This window comes from Scyliorhinus canicula, chromosome 17 (genome assembly GCF_902713615.1).
Source record: "Scyliorhinus canicula chromosome 17, sScyCan1.1, whole genome shotgun sequence".
In the NCBI taxonomy this organism is placed as follows: domain Eukaryota; kingdom Metazoa; phylum Chordata; class Chondrichthyes; order Carcharhiniformes; family Scyliorhinidae; genus Scyliorhinus; species Scyliorhinus canicula.
The window spans coordinates 99,536,376-99,561,996 of record NC_052162.1 but is presented as its reverse complement, the minus strand read 5'-3'; positions in this window follow the sequence as shown (position 1 = coordinate 99,561,996).

Sequence of the window (25,621 nt, the reverse complement as noted above, 5' to 3'; positions counted from 1 at the left end):
TCTCCCTCCAGCCAGGGTATGTCCCAGCAGAGAGAAATTTCCCTCCAGCCAGGGTAGATCCCAGCAAAGAGCAATCTCCCTCCAACCAGGTATATCACAACAGAGAGTAATCTCCCTCCGGGCAGGGTAGATCCCAGCAGAGCAATCGCCCTCCAGCCAGGGTAGATCCCAGCAGAGAGCAATCCCTCCAGCCAGGGTAGATCCCAGCAGAGAGCAATCTCCCTCCAGACAGGGTAGATCCCAACAGAGAGCAATCTCCTTCCAGCCAAGGTAGATCCCAGCAGCAAGCAATCTCCCTCCAGCCAGGGCAGATCCCAGCAGAGAGCAATCTCACTCCAGCCAGGTTAGATCCCAGCAGAGAGCAATCTCCCTCCAGCCAGGGTAGAACCCAGCAAAGAGCAATCACACTCCAGCCAGGGTAGATCCCAGAAAAGAGCAATCACACTCCAGCCAGGGTAGATCCCATCAGAGCGCAATCTCCCTCCATCCAGGGTAGGTCCCAGCAGAGAGCAATCTCCCTCCAGCCAGGGTAGATCCCATCAGCAAGCAATCTCCCTCCAGCCAGGGTAGATCCCAGCAGAGAGCAATCTCCCTCCAGCCAGGGTATGTCCCAGCGAGAGCAATTTCCCTCCAGCCAGGGTAGATCCCAGCAAAGAGCAATCTCCCTCCAGCCAGGGTAGATCCCAACAGAGAGCAATCTCCCTCCAGCCAGGGTAGATCCCAGCAAAGAGCAATCTCCCTCCAACCAGGTATATCCCAACAGAGAGTAATCTCCCTCCAGCCAGGGTAGATCCCAGCAGAGCAATCGCCCTCCAGCCAGGGTAGATCCCAGCAGAGAGCAATCCCTCCAGCCAGGGTAGATCCCAGCAGAGAGCAATCTCCCTCCAGACAGGGTAGATCCCAACAGAGAGCAATCTCCTTCCAGCCAAGGTAGATCCCAGCAGCAAGCAATCTCCCTCCAGCCAGGGCAGATCCCAGCAGAGAGCAATCTCACTCCAGCCGGGTTAGATCCCAGCAGAGAGCAATCTCCCTCCAGCCAGGGTAGAACCCAGCAAAGAGCAATCACACTCCAGCCAGGGTAGATCCCAGCAAAGAGCAATCACACTCCAGCCAGGGTAGATCCCAGCAGAGCGCAATCTCCCTCCATCCAGGGTTGGTCCCAGCAGAGAGCAATCTCCCTCCAGCCAGGGTAGATCCCAGCAGCAAGCAATCTCCACTCCAGCCAGGGTAGATCCCAGCAGAGAGCAATCTCCACTCCAGCCAGGGTAGATCCCAGCAAAGAGCAATCTCCCTCCAGCCAGGGTAGATCCCAGCAGAGAGCAATCTCCACTCCAGCCAGGGTAGATCCCAGCAGAGAGCAATTTCCCTCCAGCCAGGGTAGATCCCAGCAAAGAGCAATCTCCCTCCAACCAGGGTAGATCCCAACAGAGAGCAATCTCCCTCTAGCCAAGGTAGATCCCAGCAAAGAGCAATCTCCCTCCAACCAGGGTAGATCCAAACAGAGAGTAATCTCCCTCCAGCCAGGGTAGATCCCAGCAGCAAGCAATCTCCCTTCAGCCAGGGCAGATCCCAGCAGAGAGCAATCTCACTCCAGCCAGGGTAGATCCCAGCAGAGAGCAATCTCCCTCCAGCCAGGGTAGAACCCAGCAAAGAGCAATCACACTCCAGCCAGGGTAGATCCCAGCAGAGCACAATCTCCCTCCATCCAGGGTAGATCCCAGCAGAGAGCAATCTCCCTCCAGCCAGGGTAGATCCCAGCAGCAAGCAATCTCCACTCCAGCCAGGGTAGATCCCAGCAGCAAGCAATCTCCACTCCAGCCAGGGTAGATCCCAGCAAAGAGCAATCTCCACTCCAGCAGGGTAGATCCCAGCAGAGCAATCTCCCTCCAGCCAGGGTAGATCCCAGCAGAGAGCAATCTCCACTCCAGCCAGGGTAGATCCCAGCAGAGCAATCTCCACTCCAGCCAGGGTAGATCCCAGCAAAGAGCAATCTCCCTCCAGCCAGGGTAGATCCCAGCAGAGAGCAATCTCCACTCCAGCCAGGGTAGATCCCAGCAGAGAGCAATCTCCACTCCAGCCAGGGTAGATCCCAGCAAGCAATTTCCCTCCAGCCAGGGCAGATCCCAACAGAGAGCAATCTCCACTCCAGCCAGGGTAGATCCTGGCTGAGAGATTTCCAGCCAGTCATTATGTAAAATTGTTTATTTGGACAAATCATAGAGAGAGATCATTCATTGTTAGTTGGATGAAGAGTGCAGTCACTACTAGTTAATATTGGGGATAGGATCTCTTTATTTATTCATGTTGGACTGAGCAGACAGTGCTAGTTGATGTTAGTATATTTACTCATTACTATTTGATGTTATAAAAAGTTGATGGTTGATGGAGTGGAGACCTCCCCTTCCTCTGTGTTCAGTGTTAGACAATATTAGTGTATTCATTAATTTCTGCTAAAGTACTCTTTACTAGTTAATACTTGATGCCTCATTCAATTGTAATTAATTTTGGAAAAGTACCCAGAATGAGCACTGAGCAGTAGTTAAAGTGAGTACTTAATAGGAGAAGGAGTAATAATTACTGGCCAATGTTGCAGTGGGCACTGAGTAATGGTTCATGTTAAAATGAAATGTTCTCCTCGTTAAACTTAAAGTGTGTGATCAGTAGGGGTAAATGCAGTATTCAGTGCTAATAATGTTATGGTTAGCAGTAAATCTGAATCCACTTTTTGACACACAGTGGAGATCTGAAACTCGCTCTACAGGCTGTGGATTCTGAATGAAAATTGGAGATTTCAGGACTGAGCAATAATGTTTTGTAAGGTATTGAAAGATAAAGTGGCGCAATTTAATGACCGCATGGTGCTTGGAGCGAGAGTGTAATGCGGCCGTTAGATTGCACAAGAGGCCAAAATAGAGAACCACGGCAGGTGCCATCGGTTTGCGATTCTGGACCGCCCCCCACCTCCCCCCTCCCGATGCCAAAACCATGATCTCACGGTAGCGGGCTGAGAACCAATAATCGGCAATTAAAGCCAATCTCCATACAATTAACGGAGGCAATCCCCTATCGAACAGCCCTCCCATGATCTAACTGCCTCCACAGCAAGTGGTCACGCTGGCGCTGAGTAGTACGCCTTTTGAAAAACGTGAAGCTGGCGGAATGGCTGGTGTGGGGATCCAAGGAGGTGAGTAGCCATCTTAGCTCCCAGGCATGAGCCCGGGAGCATTGGTATTGCTGCCCCGGTGTTCGGGGGAGCCTTATTCGGGTTGGGCCACTATCGGTCGGGGAGTGGGGGAGGGTGGGGCATGTGGGGTTTGTTGCCCAGCACCCCAATCAGCCCATGATGCTTGGACACTGTGCCTGGCCACTGCAGGAAGCAACACCATGGACGCAGCACCGGGGACATCTCTGCGACCAGAGGGTGGGTGTGTGCACTGGGGAGGAGACAGCGCCCGGTTCATGTAGCATCACATGCGGGTGTATGGAGTACAGGTTGTGGGGTCTTATGACCAGGAGCTGCCGCTGCGGCCGGGTGGGTGCCTGGGCAGGCATGTTGGATAGCAGGGGAATGGGGGCGTGGGAGGGAGGAGCAATTGGAGGTTGGAGGGTCCCGCTTGTTGTCAGTCTCACGTCCCTCCAAGTTCCTTCCAGAATGTTACGTGGAATGGATGAGATCTTAGATACCGCGAAGCTGTCCCCACCCCGCCGGTTGCTGTTGGTGGGCAGGCAGCCAGACACCAGGGGAGGCGGCAGCAGCAGTCTCGACAGCGCCCGGAAGTGGTGGCCCAGTTCAGGGCCTCGTTCCACAGCCTGAGGATCCGGCCACCCACCCGGCAAGGGGTGGACCCCAAAGAGGAAGGCCGGCTGCGGCTCAGAGGTGTACGGGCATCACTGGTCTGTCAGTGATGCTCAACCAACCGTACTGAGCTGACAGTGTCCAGAATTGCCCTTAGTGTTGGGTGGGTTACTGGGTTATGTTGATAGGGTGGAGGTTTTTGTGGTAGCATTGTGGATAGCACCAATTTCTTCACAGCTCCAGGGTCCCAGGTTCGATTCCCGGCTGGGTCACTGTCTGTGCGGAGTCTGCACATCCTCCCCGTGTGTGCGTGGGTTTCCTCTGGGTGCCTCGGTTTCCTCCCACAGTCCAAAGATGTGCAGGTTAGGTGGATTGGCCATGATAAATTGCCCTGAGTGTCCAGAATTGCCCTTAGTGTTGGGTGGGGTTACTGGGTTATGGGGATTGGGTGGAGGTGTTGACCTTGGGTAGGGTGCTCTTTCCAAGAGCTGGTGCAGACTCGATGGGCCGAATGGCCTCTCTCTGCATTGTAAATTCTATGTACTCTACAGCTGCATGTAGGTGTACCCCCAGGATTCACATCAGAGATGGAGGCAGCCTGCTGCTCACCACACTGCATGGCCTTCAATGCTCCTGGTGGTCATCCTCTGGGGCCCTGGGGCCGGAGGGCCCCGGCCCACTTGACGGCGACACATACCACCCTATTGCAGATTTCTTTGTCGGGGGAGTAGAACTCGGATGAGTGGTGGCCGCCGTTGACACTGCATACGGTGGCTCTGGATCGGCCCTGTCCTCCCGATCGGTGCCCATAGGGGCAGTTGGATCAAGCCCTGGCTGCCCCACCGTATTCTGGCTCTGACATCCCTGGCTGTTCCCCAAAGTCTGGTGTCGCGTTGTGGCGATTTCGGAGACATGGGTAGAGCAGGGACAGGAATGGTTGATGCAGGTTCCAGGATTTAGATGTTTCTGTAAGAACAGAGAAGATGGTAAAAGTGGGGGCGGGGGTGTGGCATTGTTAATCAAGGAAAGTATTACGGCGGCAGAAAGGACGTTTAAGGACAAGTCTACTGAGGCAGTATGGGCCGAGGTTAGGAACAGTAGAGGAGAGGTCACCCTGTTAGGAGTTGTCTATAGACCTCCGAATAGTTCCAGAGATGTAGAGGAAAGGATTGCAAAGATGATTCTCGACAGGAGTGAGAGTAACAGGGTAGTTGTTATGGGGGACATTAACTTTCCAAATATTGACTGGAAATACTATAGTTCGAGTACTATAGACGGGTCAGTTTTTGTGCAGTGTGTGCAGGAGGGTTTTCTGACACAGTATGTAGACAGGCCAACAAGGGGCGATGCCACATTGGATTTGGTACTGGGTAATGAACCCGGCCAGGTGTTAGATTTAGATGTAGGTGAGCACTTTGTATGGTGATAGTGATCACAATTCGGTTATGTTTACTTCAGCAAGGCAAGAATTATAGCTGGGGGAAAGGCAATTATGATGCTATACAAAGAACAAAGAAAATTACAGCACAGGAACAGGCCCTTCGGCCCTCCCAGCCTGCGCCGATCCAGATCCTTTATCTAAACCTGTCTCGTATTTTCCAAGGTCTACTTCCCTCTGTTCCTGCCCATTCATATACCTGTCTAGATGCCTCTTAAATTATGCTATCATGCCCGCCTCTACCACCTCCGCTGGTAATGCGTTCCAGGCACCCACCACCCTCTGCGTAAAAAACTTTCCACGCACATCTCCCTTAAACTTTCCCCCTCTCACCTTGAAATCGTGACCCCTTGTAACTGACACCCCCACTCTTGGAAAAAGCTTGTTGCTATCCACCCTGTCCATACCTCTCATAATTTTGTAGACCTCCATCAGGTCCACCCTCAACCTCCATCTCTCCAACGAAAACAATCCTAATCTACTCAACATTTCTTCATAGCTAGCACCCTCCATACCAGGCAACATTCTGGTGAACCTCCTCTGCACCCTCTCCAAAGCATCCACATCCTTCTGGAAATGTGGCGACCAGAACTGCATGCAGTATTCCAAATGTGGCCTAACCAAAGTCCTATACAACTGTAACATGACCTGCCGACTCTTGTACTCAATACCCCGTCCGATGAAGGCAAGCATGCTGTATGCCTTCTTGACCACTCTATCAACCTGTGTTGCCACCTTCAGGGTACAATGGACCTGAACTCCCAGATCTCTCTGTACATCAATTTTCCCCAGGACCCTTCCATTGACCATATAGTCCGCTCTTGAATTTGATTTTCCAAATTGCATCAACTCACATTTGCCTGGATTGAACTCCATCTGCCATTTCTCTGCCCAACTCTCCAATCTATCTATATTTTGTTGTATTCTCTGACAGTCCTCCTCGCTATCTGCAACTCCACCAATCTTAGTATCATCTGCAAACTTGCTAATCAGATCACTTATACCTTCCTCCAGGTCATTTATGTAGATCACAAACAACAGTGGTCCGAGCACGGATCCCTGTGGAACACCACTAGTCACCCTTCTCCATTTTGAGGCACTCCCTTCCACCACTACTCTCTGTCTCCTGTTGCCCAGCCAATTCTTTATCAATCTAGCTAGTACACCCTGAAACCCATACGACTTCACTTTTGCAATCAACCTGCCATGGGAAACCTTATCAAATGCCTTGTCCATGTATATGACATCTACAGCCCTTCCCTCATCAATTAACTTTGTCACTTCCTCAAAGAATTCTATTAGGTTTGTAAGAAATGACCTTCCTTGCACAAAACCATGCTGCCAATCACTGATAAGTCTATTTTCCTCCAGATGTGAATAAATCCTATCCCTCAGTATCTTCTCCAACAGTTTGCCTACCACCGATGTCAAGCTCACAGGTCTGTAATTGCCTGGATTTTTCCCTGCTACCCTTCTTAAACAAAGGGACAACATTAGCAATTCTCCAGTCCTCCGGGACCTCACCCGTGCTCAAGGATGCTGCAAAGATATCTGTTAAGGCCCCAGCTATTTCGACCCTCGCTTCTCTCAGTAACCTGGGATAGATCCCATCCAGTCCTGGGGACTTGTCCACCTTAATGGCTTTTAGAATACCAAAAACTTCCCATTTCCGTATGCCGACTTGACCTAGAGTATTTAAACATAGAACATAGAACAGTACAGCACAGAACAGGCCCTTCGGCCCTCGATGTTGTGCCGAGCAATGATCACCCTACTTAAACCCACGTAACCCGTATACCCGTAACCCAACAATCCCCCCATTAACCTTACACTACGGGCAATTTAGCATGGCCAATCCACCTAACCCGCACATCTTTGGACTGTGGGAGGAAACCGGAGCACCCGGAGGAAACCCACGCACACACGGGGAGGACGTGCAGACTCCACACAGACAGTGACCCAGCCGGGAATCGAACCTGGGACCCTGGAGCTGTGAAGCATTGATGCTAACCACCATGCTACCGTGAGGCCCCAAACATCCATCCATAGCCTCAACATCCATCTTGTCCCTCTCCTTTGTGAATTCCGATGCAAAGTACTCATTAAGAATCTCACCCATTTCCTCTGAGTCCATACATAAATTCCCTCTCTTGTCTTTGAGTGGGCCAATCCTTTCCTTAGTTACCCTCTTGCTCCTTACATACGAATAAAAGGCTTTGGGATTTTCCATAACCCTGTTAGCCAAAGATATTTCATGACCCCTTTTAGCTCTTTTTATTGCGTGTTTGAGATTTGTCCTACTTTCCCGATATTCCTCCAAAGCTTCATCAGTTTTGAGTCGCCTCGATCTTACGTATGCTTCCTTTTTCATCTTAGCTAGTCTCACAATTTCACCCGTCATCCATGGTTCCCTAATCTTGCCATTTCTATCTCTCATTTTCACAGGAATATGTTTGTCCTGCACTCTAATCAACCTTTCCTTAAAAGACTCCCACATTTCAAATGTGGATTTACCCTTAAACAGCTGCTCCCAATCCACATTCCCGAGCTCCTGCCGAATTTTGTTATACTCTGCCTTTCCCCAATTTAGCACTCTTCCTTTCGGACCACTCTTGTCCTTGTCCATGAGTATTCTAAAACTTAAGGAATTGTGATCGCTATTCCCAAAGTAATCACCGACTGAAACATCAACCACCTGGCCGGGATCATTCCCCAATACCAGGTCCAGTATGGCCCCTTCCCGAGTTGGACTATTTACATACTGCTCTAAAAAAACTCTCCTGGATGCTCCTTACAAACTCTGCTCCATCTACGCCTCCAACACTACACGAATCTCATTCAATGTTGGGGAAGTTAAAATCTCCCATCACAACCACCCTATTGCTCCTACATTTTTCTATAATCTGTCTGCATCTTTGTACATCTACTTCATGCTCACTTTTGGGAGGGCTGTAGTAAAGTCCCAACAATGTTACTGCACCCTTCCTATTTCTTAGCTCCACCCATATTGCCTCAGTGCTCGAATCCTCTATCGTGCCCTCCTTAATCACAGCTGTGATATCATCTCTGACGAGTAATGCAACTCCTCCACCCCTTCTACCTCCCTCTCTATCCCTCCTGAAGCATCTATACCCTGGGATATTCAGTTGCCAGTCCTGCCCTTCCCTCAACCAAGTCTCAGTAATACCAATAACATCATATTCCCAGGTACTGATCCATCTGCCTTACCTGCTACACATCTCGCATTAAAACAAATGCACGACAGACCACCTGCCTCTTTGCGTTCATCATCTCTTCCCTGTCGACTCTGCCCCTTAGTCACATGTTTATTATCTTGTACCTTATCGGCTTTAGTTGCTGCTTCTTTACTGACCTCTAACTTCTTAATCTGGTTCCCATCCCCCTGCCACATTAGTTTAAAACCTCCCCAACAGCGTTAGCAAAAGCACCCCCTAGGACATTGGTTCCAGTCCTGCCCAGGTGTAGACCATCCGGTTTGTAATGTTCCCACCGCCCCCAGAATCGGTTCCAAAGTCCCAAAAATCTGAACCCCTCCCTCCTGAACCATCTCTCAAGCCACGTATTCATACTGACTATTCTTGAATTTCTACTCTGACTGTCCCGTGGCATCGGTAGCAATCCTGAGATTACTACCTTTGAGGTCCTACTTTTTAACTTATATCCTAACTCCCAAATTCTGATTGTAGGACCTCATCCCTTTTTTTACCTATATCGTTGGTGCCTATATGCACCACGACAACTGGCTGTTCACCCTCCCCCTTTAGTATGTCCTGCAGCCGATCGGAGACATCCCTGACCCGAGCACCCGGGAGGCAACATACCATTCGGGAGTCTCGTTTTCGACCACAGAAACGCCTGTCTACTCCCCTTACAATTGAATCCCCTATGACTGTAGCCCTGCCAGTCTTTTTCCCGCTCTTCTGTGCAGCAGAGCCAGCCACGGTGCCATGAGCCTGGCTACTACTGCCTTCCGCTGGTGAGTCATCTCCCCCAACAGTATCCAAAACGGTATACCTGTTTTGGAGGGAGATGACCGCAGGGAACACCTGCACTGTCTTTGGCTCTTTCTCTGCCTTTTGGTCACCCATTCCCTGTCTCCCTCACCAATCCTAATCTGCGGTGTGACCAACTCACTAAACGTGCCATCCACGACCTCCTCAGCATCGCGGATGCTCCAAAATGAGTCCATCCGCAGCTCCAGAGCCGTCATGCAGTCTAACAGGAGCTGCAGCTGGACACACTTCCCGCACATGAAGGAGTCAGGGACATCGGCCGCGTCCCTAAACTCCCACATTGAGCACGAGGAACATAACACGGGTCTGGGATCTCCTGCCATTTTTACCCTTTACCTTAACTGACTACAAACTATACTATCAAATAATTAATAAGTGAAAGGAACAAAGATTTTACTTACCAGTCACAATACTTACCAACACACGAAGAGTTAAATTTCTCCCAGCTGCTGCTAATTGGAGCACTTTCCTTACCAGCAAAGCAGAGATCTGCTTTGCTGTGATGTTGCACTTCCAGGTAAGTTTTTTAAGTTTTAAAGAGGTAAACTTACCTTCGCAAAGACCCCTCGCCACTGCTGCCATCGAGAACCTGATGTCCGCTGCTCCTTTTCAACACAGTCATTTTTTTTGGTTAGAGGAGGAGGGCGGGTGGGAGACACGACACGTGTAGTGTCTCGGGTTTAGCCGCTGCCCAAATATATCAATTCACTCACCTTCCCAAAGCGCAATTCAGCTCCTCCCACTCACTGCAAAACTGCAAGTTACGTTTTTTTTAAAGTAGGGAATCTTACCGCTCCCTTTCAGCCCCTCCCAAGTACTGAAACTGCCAGGTGAAATCAATTCACTCACCTTCCCAGAACGCAATTCGGCTCCTCCCATTCAGCAAGATTTAGGATGGGGAAGGAAACTGCAGGGGATGGGTACAATCGAAATGTGGAGCTTTTTCAAGGAACAGCTACTGCGTGTCCTTGATAAGTATGTACCTGTCAGGCAGGGAGGAAGTTGTCGAGCAAGGGAACCGTGGTTTACTAAGGAAGTTGAAGCACTTGTCAAGAGGAAGAAGAAGGCTTATGTTAGCATGAGACATGAAGGCTCAGTTAGGGCACTTGAGAGTTACAAGTTAGCCAGGAAGGACCTAAAGGGAGAGTTAAGAAGAGTGAGAGAGGACACGAAGAGTCGTTGGCGGATAGGATCAAGGAAAACCCTAAGGCTTTCTATAGGTATATCAGGAACAAAAGAATGACTAGAGAAAGATTAAGGCCAATCAAGGATAGCAGTGGAAAGTTGTGTGTTGAATCAGAGGAGATAGGGGAAGCGTTAAATGGATATTTTTCATCAGTGTTTACACTGGAGAAAGACAATGTTGTCGAGGAGAATACTCAGGTACAGTCGACCAGGCTAGATGGGATTGAGGTTCACAAGGAGGAGGAGTTAGCAATTTTGGAAAGTGTAAAAATAGATAAGTTCCCTGGGCCAGATGGGATTTATCCTAGGATTCTCTGGGAAGCCAGGGAGAAGATTGCAGAGCCTTTGTCCTTGATCTTTATGTCGTCTTTGTCGACAGGAATAGTGCCAGAAGACTGGAGGATAGCAAATATTGTCCCCTTGTTCAAGAAGGGGAGTAGAGAAAACCCTGGTAATTATAGACCTGTGAGCCTTACTTCGGTTGTGGGTAAAATGTTGGAAAAGGTTATAAAAGACAGACAGAGAGCGCACACAGTAAGCGAGCACTTTTCCAGGAGACACATCCGGAGTGAGACTCATACAGAGTGAGAGATTTAAACTTGGTAATTTGGTGCAGTGAGGTAAATCGGTGCAGAGTGTGAGGAGGTGCTTTTTAACCCTGGTAAGTGACTGGTAAGGAGTTGCTCTTTTTCTTTTCATTGTCTAATTTATTTATTTTTATTTTGAAATTCTAGTTGTTTAAGTTTACCAAGGGTTTAAGACATGGCAGGAGATCCCAGACCCGTGTCATGCTCCTCGTGTGCGATGTGGGAGCTCAGGGACACGTCCACTGTCCCTGGCTCCTTCACGTGCAAGAAGTGTGTTCAGTTGCAGCTCTTGTTAGACCGCTTGACGGCTCTGGAGCTGCGGATGGACTCACTTTGGAGCATCCGCGATGCTGAGGAGGTCGTGGATAGCACGTTTAGCGAGTTGGTCACACCGCAGGTGAAGGTTACTGAGGGAGATAGAAAATGGGTGACCAAAAGAAAGAGCAAGAGTAGGAAGGCAGTGCAGGTGTCCCCTGCGGTCATCTCCCTGCAAAACAGATATACCGCTTTGGATACTGTTGAGGGAGATGGCTCACCAGGGGAAGGCAGAGGCAGCCAGGTTCATGGCACCGTGGCTGGCTCTGCTGCACAGCAGGGCAGGAAGAAAAATGGCAGGGCTATAGTGATAGGGGACTCGATCGTAAGGGGAATAGACAGGCGGTTCTGTGGACGCAATCGAGACTCCAGGATGGTATGTTGCCTCCCTGGTGCAAGGGTCAAGGCTGTCTTGGAGCGGCTGCAGGACATTCTGGGGGGGGAGGGTGAACAGCCAGCTGTCGTGGTGCACATAGGCACCAACGATATAGGTAAAAAACGGGATGAGGTCCTACAAGCGGAATTCAGGGAGTTAGGAGTTAAACTAAAAAGTAGGACCTCAAAGGTAGTAATCTCAGGATTGCTACCAGTGCCACGAGCTAGTCAGAGTAGGAATGTCAGGATAGATAGGATGAATGCGTGGCTCAAGAGATGGTGCAAGAGGGAGGGATTCAAATTCCTGGGGCATTGGGACCGGTTCTGGGGGAGGTGGGACCAGTACAAACCGGACGGTCTGCACTTGGGCAGGACTGGAACCGATGTCCTGGGGGGGTGTTTTCTAGAGCTGTTGGGGAGGGTTTAAACTAATGTGGCAGGGGGATGGGAACCAATGCTGGAAGTTGGAAGGTAGTAAAACAGGGACAGAAACAAAAGGAAGTAAGGGGAAAAGTGCAAGGCAGAGAAGACATAGTCAGAAATCCATAAGGGCGACAGTACAAGGTACAGTGACTGAGGGGAGCACAGTGAATAGGCCCAGTAATAACAAAAGGAATAAAACTGGAGATGTTAAGATTCAAAACAGAGGTAAAAAAACCAACATAAGTGTACTTTACCTGAATGCTCGTAGTATTCGGAATAAAGTAAATGAGTTGGTGGCACAAATCATCGTAAATGACTATGATTTAGTGGCCATTACTGAAACATGGTTAAAGGATGGTCACGACTGGGAGTTAAATATCCGAGGGTATCAAACTATTCGGAAGGACAGAGTGGATGGTAAGGGAGGTGGTGTAGCTCTGTTATTTAAGGATGACATCCGGCCAATAGTAAGGGATGACATCGGTGCTATGGAGGATAAGGTTGAATCCATTTGGGTGGAAATCAGGAATAGTAAGGCGAAAAAGTCACTGATAGGAGTAGTCTATCGGCCACCAAATAGTAACGAGATGGTGGGGCAGGCAATAAACAAAGAAATAACTGATGCATGTAGACATGGTACAGCAGTTATCATGGGGGATTTTAATCTACATGTCGATTGGTATAACCAGGTTGGTCAAGGCAACCGTGAGGAGGAGTTTATAGAATGTATCCGCGATAGTTTCCTAGAACAGTATGTAATGGAACCTACGAGGGAACAAGCGGTCCTAGATCTTGTCCTGTGTAATGAGACAGGATTGATTCATGATCTCATAGTTAGGGATCCTCTCGGAAGGAGCGATCACAATATGGTGGAATTTAAAATACAGATGGAGGGTGAGAAAGTAAAATCAAATACTAGTGTTTTGTGTTTAAACAAAGGAGATTACAAGGGGATGAGAGAAGAACTAGCTAAGGTAGACTGGGAGCTAAGACTTTATGGTGGAACAGTTGAGGAACAGTGGAGAACCTTCCAAGCGATTTTTCACAGTGCTCAGCAAAGGTTTACACTAACAAAAAGGAAGGACGGGCGAAAGAGGGAAAATCGACCGTGGATATCTAAGGAAATAAGGGAGAGTATCAAATTGAAGGAAAAAGCATATAAAGTGGCAAAGATTGCTGGGAGATTAGAGGACTGGGAAATCTTTAGGGGGCAACAGAAAGCAACTAAAAAAGCTATAAATAAGAGTAAGATAGAGTATGAGAGTAAACTTGCTCAGAATATAAAAACAGACAGTAAAAGTTTTTACAAATATATAAGGCAAAAAAGAGTGGCTAAGGTAAATATTGGTCCTTTAGAGGATGAGAAGGGAGTTTTAATAATGGGAAATGAGGAAATGGCTGAGGAACTGAACAGGTTTTTTGGGTCGGTCTTCACAGTGGAAGACACAAATAACATGCCAGCAACTGATAGAAATGAGGCTATGACAGGTGAGGACCTTGAGAGGATTGTTATCACTAAGGAGGGAGTGATGGGCAAGCTAATGTGGCTAAAGGTAGACAAGTCTCCTGGCCCTGATGGAATGCATCCCAGAGTGCTAAAAGAGATGGCTAGGGAAATTGCAGATGCACTAGTGATAATTTACCAAAATTCACTAGACTCTGGGGTGGTCCCGGTGGATTGGAAATTAGCAAACGTGACGCCACTGTTTAAAAAAGGAGGTAGGCAGAAAGCAGGAAATTATAGGCCAGTGAGTTTAACTTCGGTAATAGGGAAGATGCTGGAATCTATCATCAAGGAAGAAATTGCGAGGCATCTGGATAGAAATTGTCCCATTGGGCAGACGCAGCATGGGTTCGTTAAAGGCAGGTCATGCCTAACTAATTTAGTGGAATTTTGTGAGGACATTACCAGTGCAGTAGATAACGGGGAGCCGATGGATGTGGTATATCTGGATTTCCAGAAAGCCTTTGACAAGGTGCCACACAAAAGGTTGCTGCATAAGATAAAGATGCATGGCATTAAGGGTAAAGTAGTAGCATGGATAGAGGATTGGTTAATTAATAGAAAGCAAAGATTTGGGATAAATGGGTGTTTCTCTGGTTGGCAATCAGTAGCTAGTGGTGTCCCTTAGGGATCCGTGTTGGGCCCACAATTGTTCACAATTTACATTGATGATTTGGAGTTGGGGACCAAGGGCAATGTGTCCAAGTTTGCAGATGACACTAAGATGAGTGGTAAAGCGAAAAGTGCAGAGGATACTGGAAGTCTGCAGAGGGATTTGGATAGGTTAAGTGAATGGGCTCGGGTCTGGCAGATGGAATACAATGTTGACAAATGTGAGGTTATCCATTTTGGTAGGAATAACAGCAAACGGGATTATTATTTAAACGATAAAATATTAAAGCATGCCGCTGTTCAGAGAGACTTGGGTGTGCTAGTGCATGAGTCACAGAAGGTTGGTTTACAAGTGCAACAGGTGATTAAGAAGGCCAATTGAATTTTGTCCTTCATTGCTAGAGGGATGGAGTTTAAGACTAGGGAGGTTATGTTGCAATTGTATAAGGTGTTAGTGCTGCCACACATGGAGTATTGTGTTCAGTTTTGGTCTCCTTACTTGAGAAAGGACGTACTGGCGCTGGAGGGTGTGCAGAGGAGACTCACTAGGTTAATTCCAGAGCTGAAGGGGTTGGATTATGAGGAGAGGTTGAGTAGACTAGGACTGTACTCATTGGAATTTAGAAGGATGAGGGGGGATCTTATAGAAACATTTAAAATTATGAAGGGAATAGATAGGATAGATGTGGGCAGGCTGTTTCCACTGGCGGGTGACAGCAGAACTAGGGGGCATAGCCTCAAAATAAGGGGAAGTAGATTTAGGACTGAGTTTAGGAGGAACTTCTTCACCCAAAGGGTTGTGAATCTATGGAATTCCTTGCCCAGTGAAGCAGTTGAGGCTCCTTCATTACATGTTTTTAAGGTAAAGATAGATAGTTTTTTGAAGAATAAAGGGATTAAGGGTTATGATGTTCGGGCCGGAAAGTGGAGCTGAGTCCACAAAAGATCAGCAATGATCTAATTGAATGGCGGAGCAGGCTCGAGGGGCCAGATGGCCTACTCCTGCTCCTAGTTCTTATGTTCTTATGTTCTTATGTTCTTAAGAGATAGAGTTTATAATCATCTTGAAAAGAACAAGTTGATTAGCGATACTCAACATGGTTTTGTCAAGGGTAGGTAATGCCTCACAAACCTTATTGAGTTTTTTTAAGAAGGTGACCAAACAGGTGGATGAGGGTAAAGTGGTTGATGTGGTGTATATGGATTTCAGTAAGGCATTTGATAAGGTTCCCCACGGTAGGCTATTGCAGAAAATACGGAAGTATGGGATTGAAGTTGATTTAGCAGTTTGGATCAGTAATTGGCTAGCTGAAAGAAGACAGAGGGTGCTGGTTGATGGCAAATGTTCATCCTGGAGTTCAGTTACTAGTGGTGTACCGCAAGGATCTGTTTTGGGGCCACTGCTGTTTGTCATTTTTATAAATGACCTGGAAGAGGGTGTAGAAGGATGGGTTAGTAAATTTGCAGATGACACGAAGGTCGGTGGAGTTGTGGATAGTGCTGAAGGATGTTATAGGTTTCAGAGGGACATAGATAAGCTGCAGAGCTGGGCTGAGAGGTGGCAGATGCAGTTTAATGCGGAAAAGTGTGAGGTGGTTCACTTTGGAAGGAGTAACAGGAATGCAGAGTACTGGGCTAATGGCAAGATTCTTGGTAGTGTAGATGAACAGAGAGATCTCGGCATCCGGGTACATAAATCCCTGAAAGTTGCCACCCAGGTTAATAGGGCTGTTAAGAAGGCATATGGTGTGCTAGCCTTTATCAGTAGGGGGATTGAGTTTCGGAGCCACAAGGTCATGCTGCAGCTGTACAAAACTCTGGTGCGGCCGCACCTGGAGTACTGCGTGCAGTTCTGGTCACCACATTATAGGATGGATGTGGAAGCTTTGGAAAGGGTTCAGAGGAGATTTACTAGGATGTTGCCTGGTATGGAGGGAAGGTCTTACGAGGAAAGGCTCAGGGACTTGAGCTTGTTTTCGTTAGAGAGGAGAAGGCTGAGAGGTGACTTAATAGAGACATATAAGATAGTCAGAGGGTTAGATAGGGTGGACAGTGAGAGTCTCTTTCCTCGGATGGTGATGACCAACACGAGGGGACATAGCTTTAAATTGAGGGGTGGTAGATATAGGACAGATGTCAGAGGCAGTTTCTTTACTCAGAGAGTAGTAGGGGTGTGGAACGCCCTGCCTGCAACAGTAGTAGACTCGCCAACTTTAAGGGCATTTAAGTGGTCACTGGATAGACATATGGATGAAAATGGAATAGTGTACGTCAGATGGGCTTCAGATGGTTTCACGGGTCGGCGCAACATCGAGGGCCGAAGGGCCCGTACTGCGCTGTAATGTTCTATGTTCTATGTTCTATGACACCCTCGGCGAACTCCTCAGTGACTGGAACATGCTTTGGAGTGTCTCGGCAATGCCCTCCTGAGACTGGACATACCCTGCAGCACCTCATCAAGGTCCACCTGGGATGGGGGCACGTCCCCAGCGACTGGGATATGCTGTTGAGGTGCTCCGTCATGGCTGTCACTGACTGAGCCATGCCTCGGACACCTCCAATCATGCTGCAGTGTTGGCCTCGGTGCCATGCATTACCAGTGCTGCCTCCATTCCCCGTAGCCGCTGGGACACCTCGAATCTGACTGGGACCCAGCTGGATCCTAGGATCCAGCAACCCTCTGACTGCCACCTTGCCTCGGCATTCCTGCACTCAACTGATGTGCATCAGCAACTGTGTGGCGTGTACCAGAATGAGACTCATAAGCCTGACCACTATTGTGACCCAGCAAGGTGTGTGACTGTGTTACTGGAGGATGGGGATGACAGCTGTGCCGCGAATATGTTGGTCCTCTCGGAGCTTCCCTCTGTGGTTTTCTCATGAGAGGCAGGGAGGGGGGGGGACTACCCTGGATGGGCCGGTGCCGTTGAATGGAAATCCTGTGGGAGAATGAACATGTGGTCAGTGGGAGGGATTGGTCAGTTTGCATGTCGTTAACAACTCGCGTGTGACAGGTCATCTGGGTGGGTCCAGTGGATCCTCACCTCTGCGACCGATCTGTCCTCATCCACCCCTGCGACCTCCGGGGCCCGTTCCTCGTAAGGGGATGAGGACTTTGATGTCCAGCATCAAGCCGCCCATCTGGGCCATCGCTTGTCTGTTATGGGTCAACTTCCCCTGCGGGAACACAGAGAGGACAGTATGGTGGGGGTGGGGGGGGGGGATGGGGAGGATAGCAGGGGGATGGGGGGGCAGCGTGGGCGGACTGCTGGACATGGGTGGACTAGGGCATGGTGAGATGCTGGAGGGGGGTAGTGCCAGGCGTATGGTAAGGGAGGGGGCGGCGCACGGTGTAGGTTCCAGGAGGCCGGTGCCAAGCTACCCTTGTGGCTCAATGGAGGTCATTGATCTTCTATGGCACTGTGTGCCCGTTCTCCTGTGACACTCCCAGAGCTGACGGCCACTGCCACTTCTTCCCAGGTGGCACTGGCTGCCCTGTGGCTGACCCTCCCAGCACCTCGGGGGAAGAGAACAACCCATCTGGTCTCAACCACGTCCAACAGTCTGACCAGGTTGGCATCGCCGAATCGTGGAGCTGGTCTCCTCAGTGGCATGGCTGCGAGTTGTTCTGCGGGATTTGTTGAAGTGCAGCTCCCCCTTGTTAGCAGGGAGCAGGCGGGCATGATCCCGGTGAATCAGCTGGCAGGACCATCATTTACGCCATGAAGCCCGTAGGGTCTCGTGAAGTGGACCAATTACCATTTGATACTGGTGACAGCCTTGCCGGATCGATGTCGGGAAGCTCTCAGCACTTCCCGCTCACTACCACATTTGGAAACCTTTCCATCAAATTGCATCCATGGAAGGAAGGTGGATAACTCGAGTTGGGGTTCAGATCAGACATGACCTAATTAAATGAGGAAGCAGGTTTAAGTGGCTGAATCGCTTCTTACTGTTCTTAAGATTCCTGTTTCACCATACGTTAGTTAGTTAATGACAAATGTAAATATGAGTTAAGTGTCAGTGCTGGAAGAATTGTTGAACCCTGATGAATGCTGATTGTTGGTTAGTGTTGGAGTATCTGAAGACCATACACAAAGAAAGAATTAACCAGCCCTGAAATGAGAAAATGGAAAATAGACCATTTGTCGGAATCAAACTACTTCTGCTCAAATTTGAAAAGAAATTGTGTAATTTCAAAAATCTGGGGCAGATGCCTGGATTGTTCAAGCTCCCCTTCTCCAGACTGACAGATTTGCCGTGGGTGTGTCTTACCGAGAAACCAACTGCTTAATGTTGCAATAAACGTCAGTGAGAAATACATGGAGAGATGCAGCATGCTGTTCATCGCTCCGATTCCTCAGGAGCAGAATTCCAAGCCTTCAACCTAGCACCAGATGTTTGTTGTTTTTGAGCGACGTCAAGGGGAGTTTTTAGTTGGTAATGTGAGATTCTTGAATTGGTAAACATCCTGTCGAGTCTGACACCTAAGTACATAAAGGAATGCTTCCCCACAACAATTTATATCTCAAAGGAAGAGGTTTGATGTAAAATTGGCACTTTATGAATTATGATAGAGACCACTGAAATTGATCTGCTTGACATTCAGACCTATTGTGAACAGATGGAGGAGACTGTGGCCAAGAGTGGCATTTCCTTACGATCATTGTTAACCTGTTTGGGTATTGAGTGGATATATCTGCTTTGAGTGACGATTCATCGAAACAGTCTGAAATTAACTGAGTATTTATTGAATGCTTTGAGCAACTGGAGAGCTGGGAGTGTTTGATGGGAGCAGTTTAGAAAGGAGATTTACAATGTATCTAACCTTGTGTTGCACCTGTCCTGGGAGTGTTTGATGGAGAAAGTAGAACATAGAACAGTACAGCACAGAACAGGCCCTTCGGCCCTCGATGTGTTCCGAGCATTATCCGAAACCAAGATCAAGCTATCCCACTCCCTGTCATTCTGGTGTGCTCCATGCGCCTATCCAATAACCACTTGAAAGTTCCTAAAGTGTCCGACTCCACGATCACAGCAGGCATTCCATTCCACACCCTAACCACTCTCTGAGTAAAGAACCTACCTCGGATATCCCTCCTAAATCTCCCACCTTGAATCTTATAGTTATGCCCCCTTGTAACAGCTATATCCACCCGATAAATAGTCTCTGAGCGTGCGCTCTATCTATCCCCCTCATCATCTTACAACCTTTATTAAGTCGCCTCTCATCCTCCTCCGCTCCAAAGAGAAAAGCCCTAGCTCCCTCAACCTTTCCTCATAAGACCTATCCTGCAAACCAGGCAGCGTCCTGGTAAATCTCTTTTGCAGCCTTTCCAATGCTTCCATATCCTTCTGATAGTGAGGTGACCAGAGCTGCACACAATGCTCCAAATGTGGACTCCCAGGGTCATGTACAGTTGCAGCATAACACCCGCGGCTCTTAAACTCAAGGCCCCTGTCAATAAACGCTAACATACTATAGGCCGTCTTCACGGTTCTATCCACGAGTGGCAACCTTCAGAGATCTGTGGACATGACCCCAAGATCTCTCTGTTTCTCCAAATTCCTCAGAACCCTGCCGTTAACCCTGTAATCCGCATTCAAATTTTTCTACCAAATGAATCACCTCGCACTTATCAGGGTTAAACTCCATCTGCCATTTTTCGGCCCAGCTCTGCATCCTATCAATGTCTCTTTGCAGCCTACAACAATCCTCTACCTCAACCACTACTCCACCAATCTTGGTGTCATCAGCAAGTTTACTGACCCACCCTTCAGCCCCCTCCTACAAGTCATTGATAAAAATCACAAATAGCAGAGGACCCAGCACTGATCCCTGTGGTACACCGCTGGCAACTGGTCTCCAGTCTGAAAATTTTCCATCCACCGCCACCCTCTGTCTTCTAGTTACTTATCCAATTGGCCAAATTTCCCTCTATCCCACACCTCCTTACTTTTTCGTGATCCGACCATGGGGAACCTTATCAAACGCCTTACTAACAACCATGTATACGACATCAACTGCTCTACCTTCGTCTACACACTTATTTACCCTCCTCAAAGAATTCAATCAAATTTGTGAGGCAACACTTACCCTTCACGAATCCATGTTGACTATCCCGGATTACGCTGCATTTTTCCAAATGGTCAAAATCCGATACTTCAGGACCTTTTCCATTTACTTACAGACCACCAAAGTAAGACTAACCGGCCTATAATTACCAGGGTCATTCCTATTCCCTTTCTTGAACAGAGGAACAACATTTGCCATCCCTATCCCCGTGGACAGTGAGGACCCAATGATCAAAGCCAAAGCAATCTCATTCGTTGCCTCTCAAAGAATCCTTGGATATATCCCGTCTGGCCCAGGGGACTTGTCGACCGTAAGGATTTTCAAAATTGCTAATACATCCTTCCTGAAAACATCGACCTCCTCCAGCCTACCTGCCTGTATCACTCTCTCATCCTCAAAAACATGGCCGGGATTCTCCCCTACCCGGCGGGGCGGGGAGGGGTCCCGGCGTATTGGAGTGGCGTCAACCACTCAAGCGTAGGGCCTCCCCGAAGGTGCTGAATTCTCCGCACCTTTAGGGGCCAAGCTCTTCTGGGGCCAAAAGGCCTTGCTGGCCAGCGGAAGTCCATGGTGAAGGCCATGGTGGGGCAGAAGAAAAAGAGTGCCCCACGGCGCAGGCCCGCCCACTAATCCGTGGGCCCCGATCGCTGGCCAGACCACCGTGGGGGCACCCCCTGGGTCAGATCGCCCCGCTCCCCCCAAAGACCCCGCCCGCACCGCGCCACCAATCCCGCCGGCACCAGAGGTGTTTTGACTCCCGCCGGCGGGATTGGCCTGTCAAGCGGCGGGACTTTCGGCCCATTGCGGGCCGGAGAATCGGCGCGGGGGGCCCGCCGACCGTGCTGGGGCGATTCCCACCCCCACCGATTCCCGGGTGGCGGAGAATTCAGGCCACGGCGGGGTCGGGATTGACACCGGCGCCGGGCGATACATGAATTCCGCCCATGGCCCCTCTCCTTTGTGAACACTGAAGAAAAAGTATTCATTTAATGCCTCTCCTATTTCTTCTGACTCCATGCACAAGTTCCCACTACTGTTCTTGATTGGCTCTAACCTCACTGGTCATGCTTTTATTTCTCACATTAGATTAAAAGCCTTGGGGTTTTCATTGATCCGACCCACCAAGGACATCTCAAGACCCCTCCTAGATCTACTATGCCCTTTTTTAGCTCATTCCTTGCTACCTTGAAACCCTCAAGCAACCCAACTGAACCTTGTAGTCTCAGCCTTACATGTGCTTCCTTTTTCCTCTTGACAAAACATTCAACCTCTTTGTCAACCATGGTGCCCTCACACGACCATTTCCTCCCTGTCTGATGGGGACATACCGATCAAGGACACGCAGTATTTGTTCCTTGAATAGCTCCACTTTTCATTTATGCCTTTCCCTGACAGTTTCTGATCATAAGACCATAAGACCATAAGACATAGGAGTGGAAGTAAGGCCATTCGGCCCATCGAGTCCACTCCACCATTCAATCATGGTTGATTTCAACTCCATTACCCGCTCTCTCACCATAGCCCTTAATTCCTCGAGAAATCAAGAATTATCAATTTCTGTCTTAAAGACAGTCAATGTCCCGGCCTCCACCGCCCTCTGTGGCAATGAATTCCACAGACTCTCTGGCTGAAGAAATTTCTCCTCATCTCTGTTCTAAAGTGACTCCCTTTTATTCTAAGGCTGTGCCCCCGCGTCCTAGTCTCCCCTGCTAATGGAAACAACTTCCCTACGTCCATCCTATCCAAGCCATTCATTATCTTGGTACGTTTCTATTAGATCTCCCCTCAACCTCCTAAACTCCAATGAATATAATCCCACAATCCTCAGACGTTCATCGTATGTTAGGCCTACCATTCCTGGGATCATCCGTGTGAATCTCAGCTGGACCCGCTCCAGTGCCAGTATGTCCTTCCTGAGGTATGGGGCCCAAAATTGCTCACAGTATTCTAAATGGGCCTAACTAGTGCTTTATAAAGCCTCAGAAGTACATCCCTGCTTTTATATTCCAAGCCTCTTGAGATAAATGACAACATTTGCTTTCTTAATTACGGACTCAACCTGCAAGTTTACCTTTAGAGAATCCTGGACTAGGACTCCCAAGTCCCTTTGCACTTTAGCATTATGAATTTTGTCACCGTTTAGAAAATAGTCCATGCCTCTATTCTTTTTTCCAAAGTGCAAGACCTCGCACTTGCCCACGTTGAATTTCATCAGCCACTTCTTGGACCATTCTCCTAAACTGTCTAAATCTTTCTGCAGCCTCCCCACCTCCTCAATACTACCTGCCCCTCCACCTATCTTTGTATCATTGGCAAACTTGGCCAGAATGCCCCCAGTCCCGTCATCTAGATCGTTAATATATAAAGAGAACAGCTGTGGCCCCAACACTGAACCCTGCGGGACACCACTTGTCACCAGTTGCCATTCCGAAAAAGAACCTTTTATCCCAACTCTCTGCCTTCTGTCTGACAGCCAATCGTCAATCCATGTTAGTACCTTGCCTCGAATACCATGGGCCCTTATTTTACTCAGGAGTCTCCCGTGAGGCACCTTGTCAAAGGCCTTTTGGAAGTCAAGATAGATAACATCCATTGGCTCTCCTTGGTCTAACCTATTTGTTATCTCTTCAAAGAACTCTAACAGGTTTGTCAGGCACGACCCCCTTACTAAATCCATGTTGACTTGTCCTAATCCGACCCTGCACTTCCAAGAATTTAGAAATCTCATCCTTAACGATGGATTCTAGAATTTTGCCAACAACCGAGGTTAGGCTAATTGGCCTATAATTTTCCATCTTTTTTCTTGCTCCCTTCTTGAACAGGGGGGTTACAACAGCGATTTTCCAATCCTCTGGGACTTTCCCTGATTCCAGTGACTTTTGAAAGATCATAACTAACGCCTCCACTATTTCCTCAGCTATCTCCTTTAGAACTCTAGGATGTAGCCCATCTGGGCCCGGAGATTTATCAATTTTCAGACCTTTTAGTTTCTCTAGCACCTTCTCCTTTGTGATGGCAACCATATTCAACTCTGCCCCCTGACTTTCCTGAATTGTTGGGATATTACTCATGTCTTCTACTGTGAAGACGGACGCAAAGTACTTATTAAGTTCCTCAGCTATTTCCTTGTCTCCCATCATTAGATTACCAGCGTCATTTTGTAGCGGCCCAATGTCTACTTTTGCCTCCCGTTTGTTTTTAATGTATTTAAAGAAACTTTTACTATCATTCCTAATGTTACTGGCTAGCCTACCTTCATATTTTATCCTCTCCTTCCTTATTTCTCTCTTTGTTATCCTCTGTTTGTTTTTGTAGCCTTCCCAATCTTCTGACTTCCCACTACTCTTTGCCACATTATAGGCTCTCTTTTTGCCTTGATGCATTCCTGACTTCCTTTGTCAGCCATGGCTGCCTAATCCTCCCTCTGATAACCTTTCTTTCTTTGGGATGAACCTCTGCACTGTGTCCTCAATTACTCCCAGAAACTCCTGCCATTGCTGTTCTACTGTCTTTCCCACTAGGCTCTGCTTCCAGTCAATTTACGTCAGTTCCTCCCTCATGCGCCTGTAATTACCTTTATTTAACTGTAAAACCTTTACATCTGATTCTACCTTCTTTCTTTCAAATTGCAGACTGAATTCTACCATATTATGATCACTGCTTCCTAAGTGTTCCCTTACTTTAAGGTCTTTTATCAATTCTGGCTCATTACATAACACTAAGTCCAGAATAGCCTGTTCCCTCGTGGGCTCCATCACAAGCTGTTCCAAAAAGCCATCCTGTAAACATTCAATGAATTCCCTTTCTTTGGGTCCACTGGCGACATTATTTACCCAGTCCACCTGCATATTGAAGTCCCCCATGATCACTGTGACCTTGCCTTTCTGACATGCCCTTTCTATTTCGTGGTGCATTTTGTGCCCCTGGTCCTGACCACTGTCAGGAGGCCTGTAACTACTATAACTCCCATTATGGTTTTTTTGCCTTTGTGGTTCCTCAACTCTACCCACACAGACTCCACATCGTCTGACCCTATGTCGTTTAGTGCTATTGATTTAATTTCATTTCTAATTAACAAGGCAACCCCGCCCCCTCTACCCACCTCTCTGTCTTTTCGATAGGTTGTAAATCCCTGGATGTTTAACTGCCAGTCCTGAACCCCCTGCAACCATGTCTCTGTGATGCCTACCATCATACCTGCCAGTCACAATCTGGGCCACAAGCTCATCTACCTTGTTCCGTACACTGCGGGCATTTAAATATAGCACCTTTAATTCCCTTTTGACTGTCCCTTTTTGTTTTCTTAGTGTGGTGGACCTTGGTTTACTGAGCCTTTCCATACACTGTGTCATATATTGTGAGATGGGGACTATCGTAACCTCTCCTGAGCTCTGTCTTTTCATGATTTTTTGTAATCCTAAGCAGCTACGCTTCCCACTGATTCCTTGACCTCTTGGTTCCCTGACTTTCCCTTCCCATCTTATGCTCCCTAATTCTTGCCTAATTGCATTATAATTACCCCTCCCCAATTATAAACCTTACCCTGCCGTATGGCCCTATCCCTCTCCATTGCAATAGTGAAAGACACCGAATTGTGGTCACTATCTCTAAAGTGCTTTCTTATCAAACTTGGCCCGGTTCATTACCCAGTACCAAATCCAATGTGCCCCCCCCCGCCCGTCCAGTCGGCCTATCCATATTGGGCGAAATTCTCCGACCCCACGCAGGGTCGGAGAATCGGCCGGCAGCGGCGTTAATCCCGCTCCCGCAGGGTTTTTAATTCTCTGACCGGCCAAAAACCGGCGCTGTGCAAATCTTGCCGGAAGCCTCTGAAACAGCTGGCGCCGGCGGATTTCATTATATTTTTGTTTCCACAAATCTCCGGCCCGGATGGGCCGAAGTCCAGCCGACGTGGCCACGGGTCACGTTGGCGAAAATCACAGTAGCTTTAAAACGGCGTCAACCATGATTGGGTTGAGTGTCGGGGGGGGGTGGGCTCGGGGGGGGGGGGGGGGTTGCGGGGGGGGGGTTGCGGCATCGGGGGGGTTGCGGCATCGGGGGGGTTGCGGCATCGGGGGGGGTTGCGGCATCGGGGGGGTTGCGGCATCGGGGGGGTTGCGGCATCGGGGGGGGTTGCGGCATCGGGGGGGTTGCGGCATCGGGGGGGTGCGGCATCGGGGGGGGTTGCGGCATCGGGGGGGTTGCGGCATCGGGGGGGGGTTGCGGCAGGGGGGGTTGCGGCATGTTCGGGGGGGGTTTGCGGCAGCGGGGGGGGG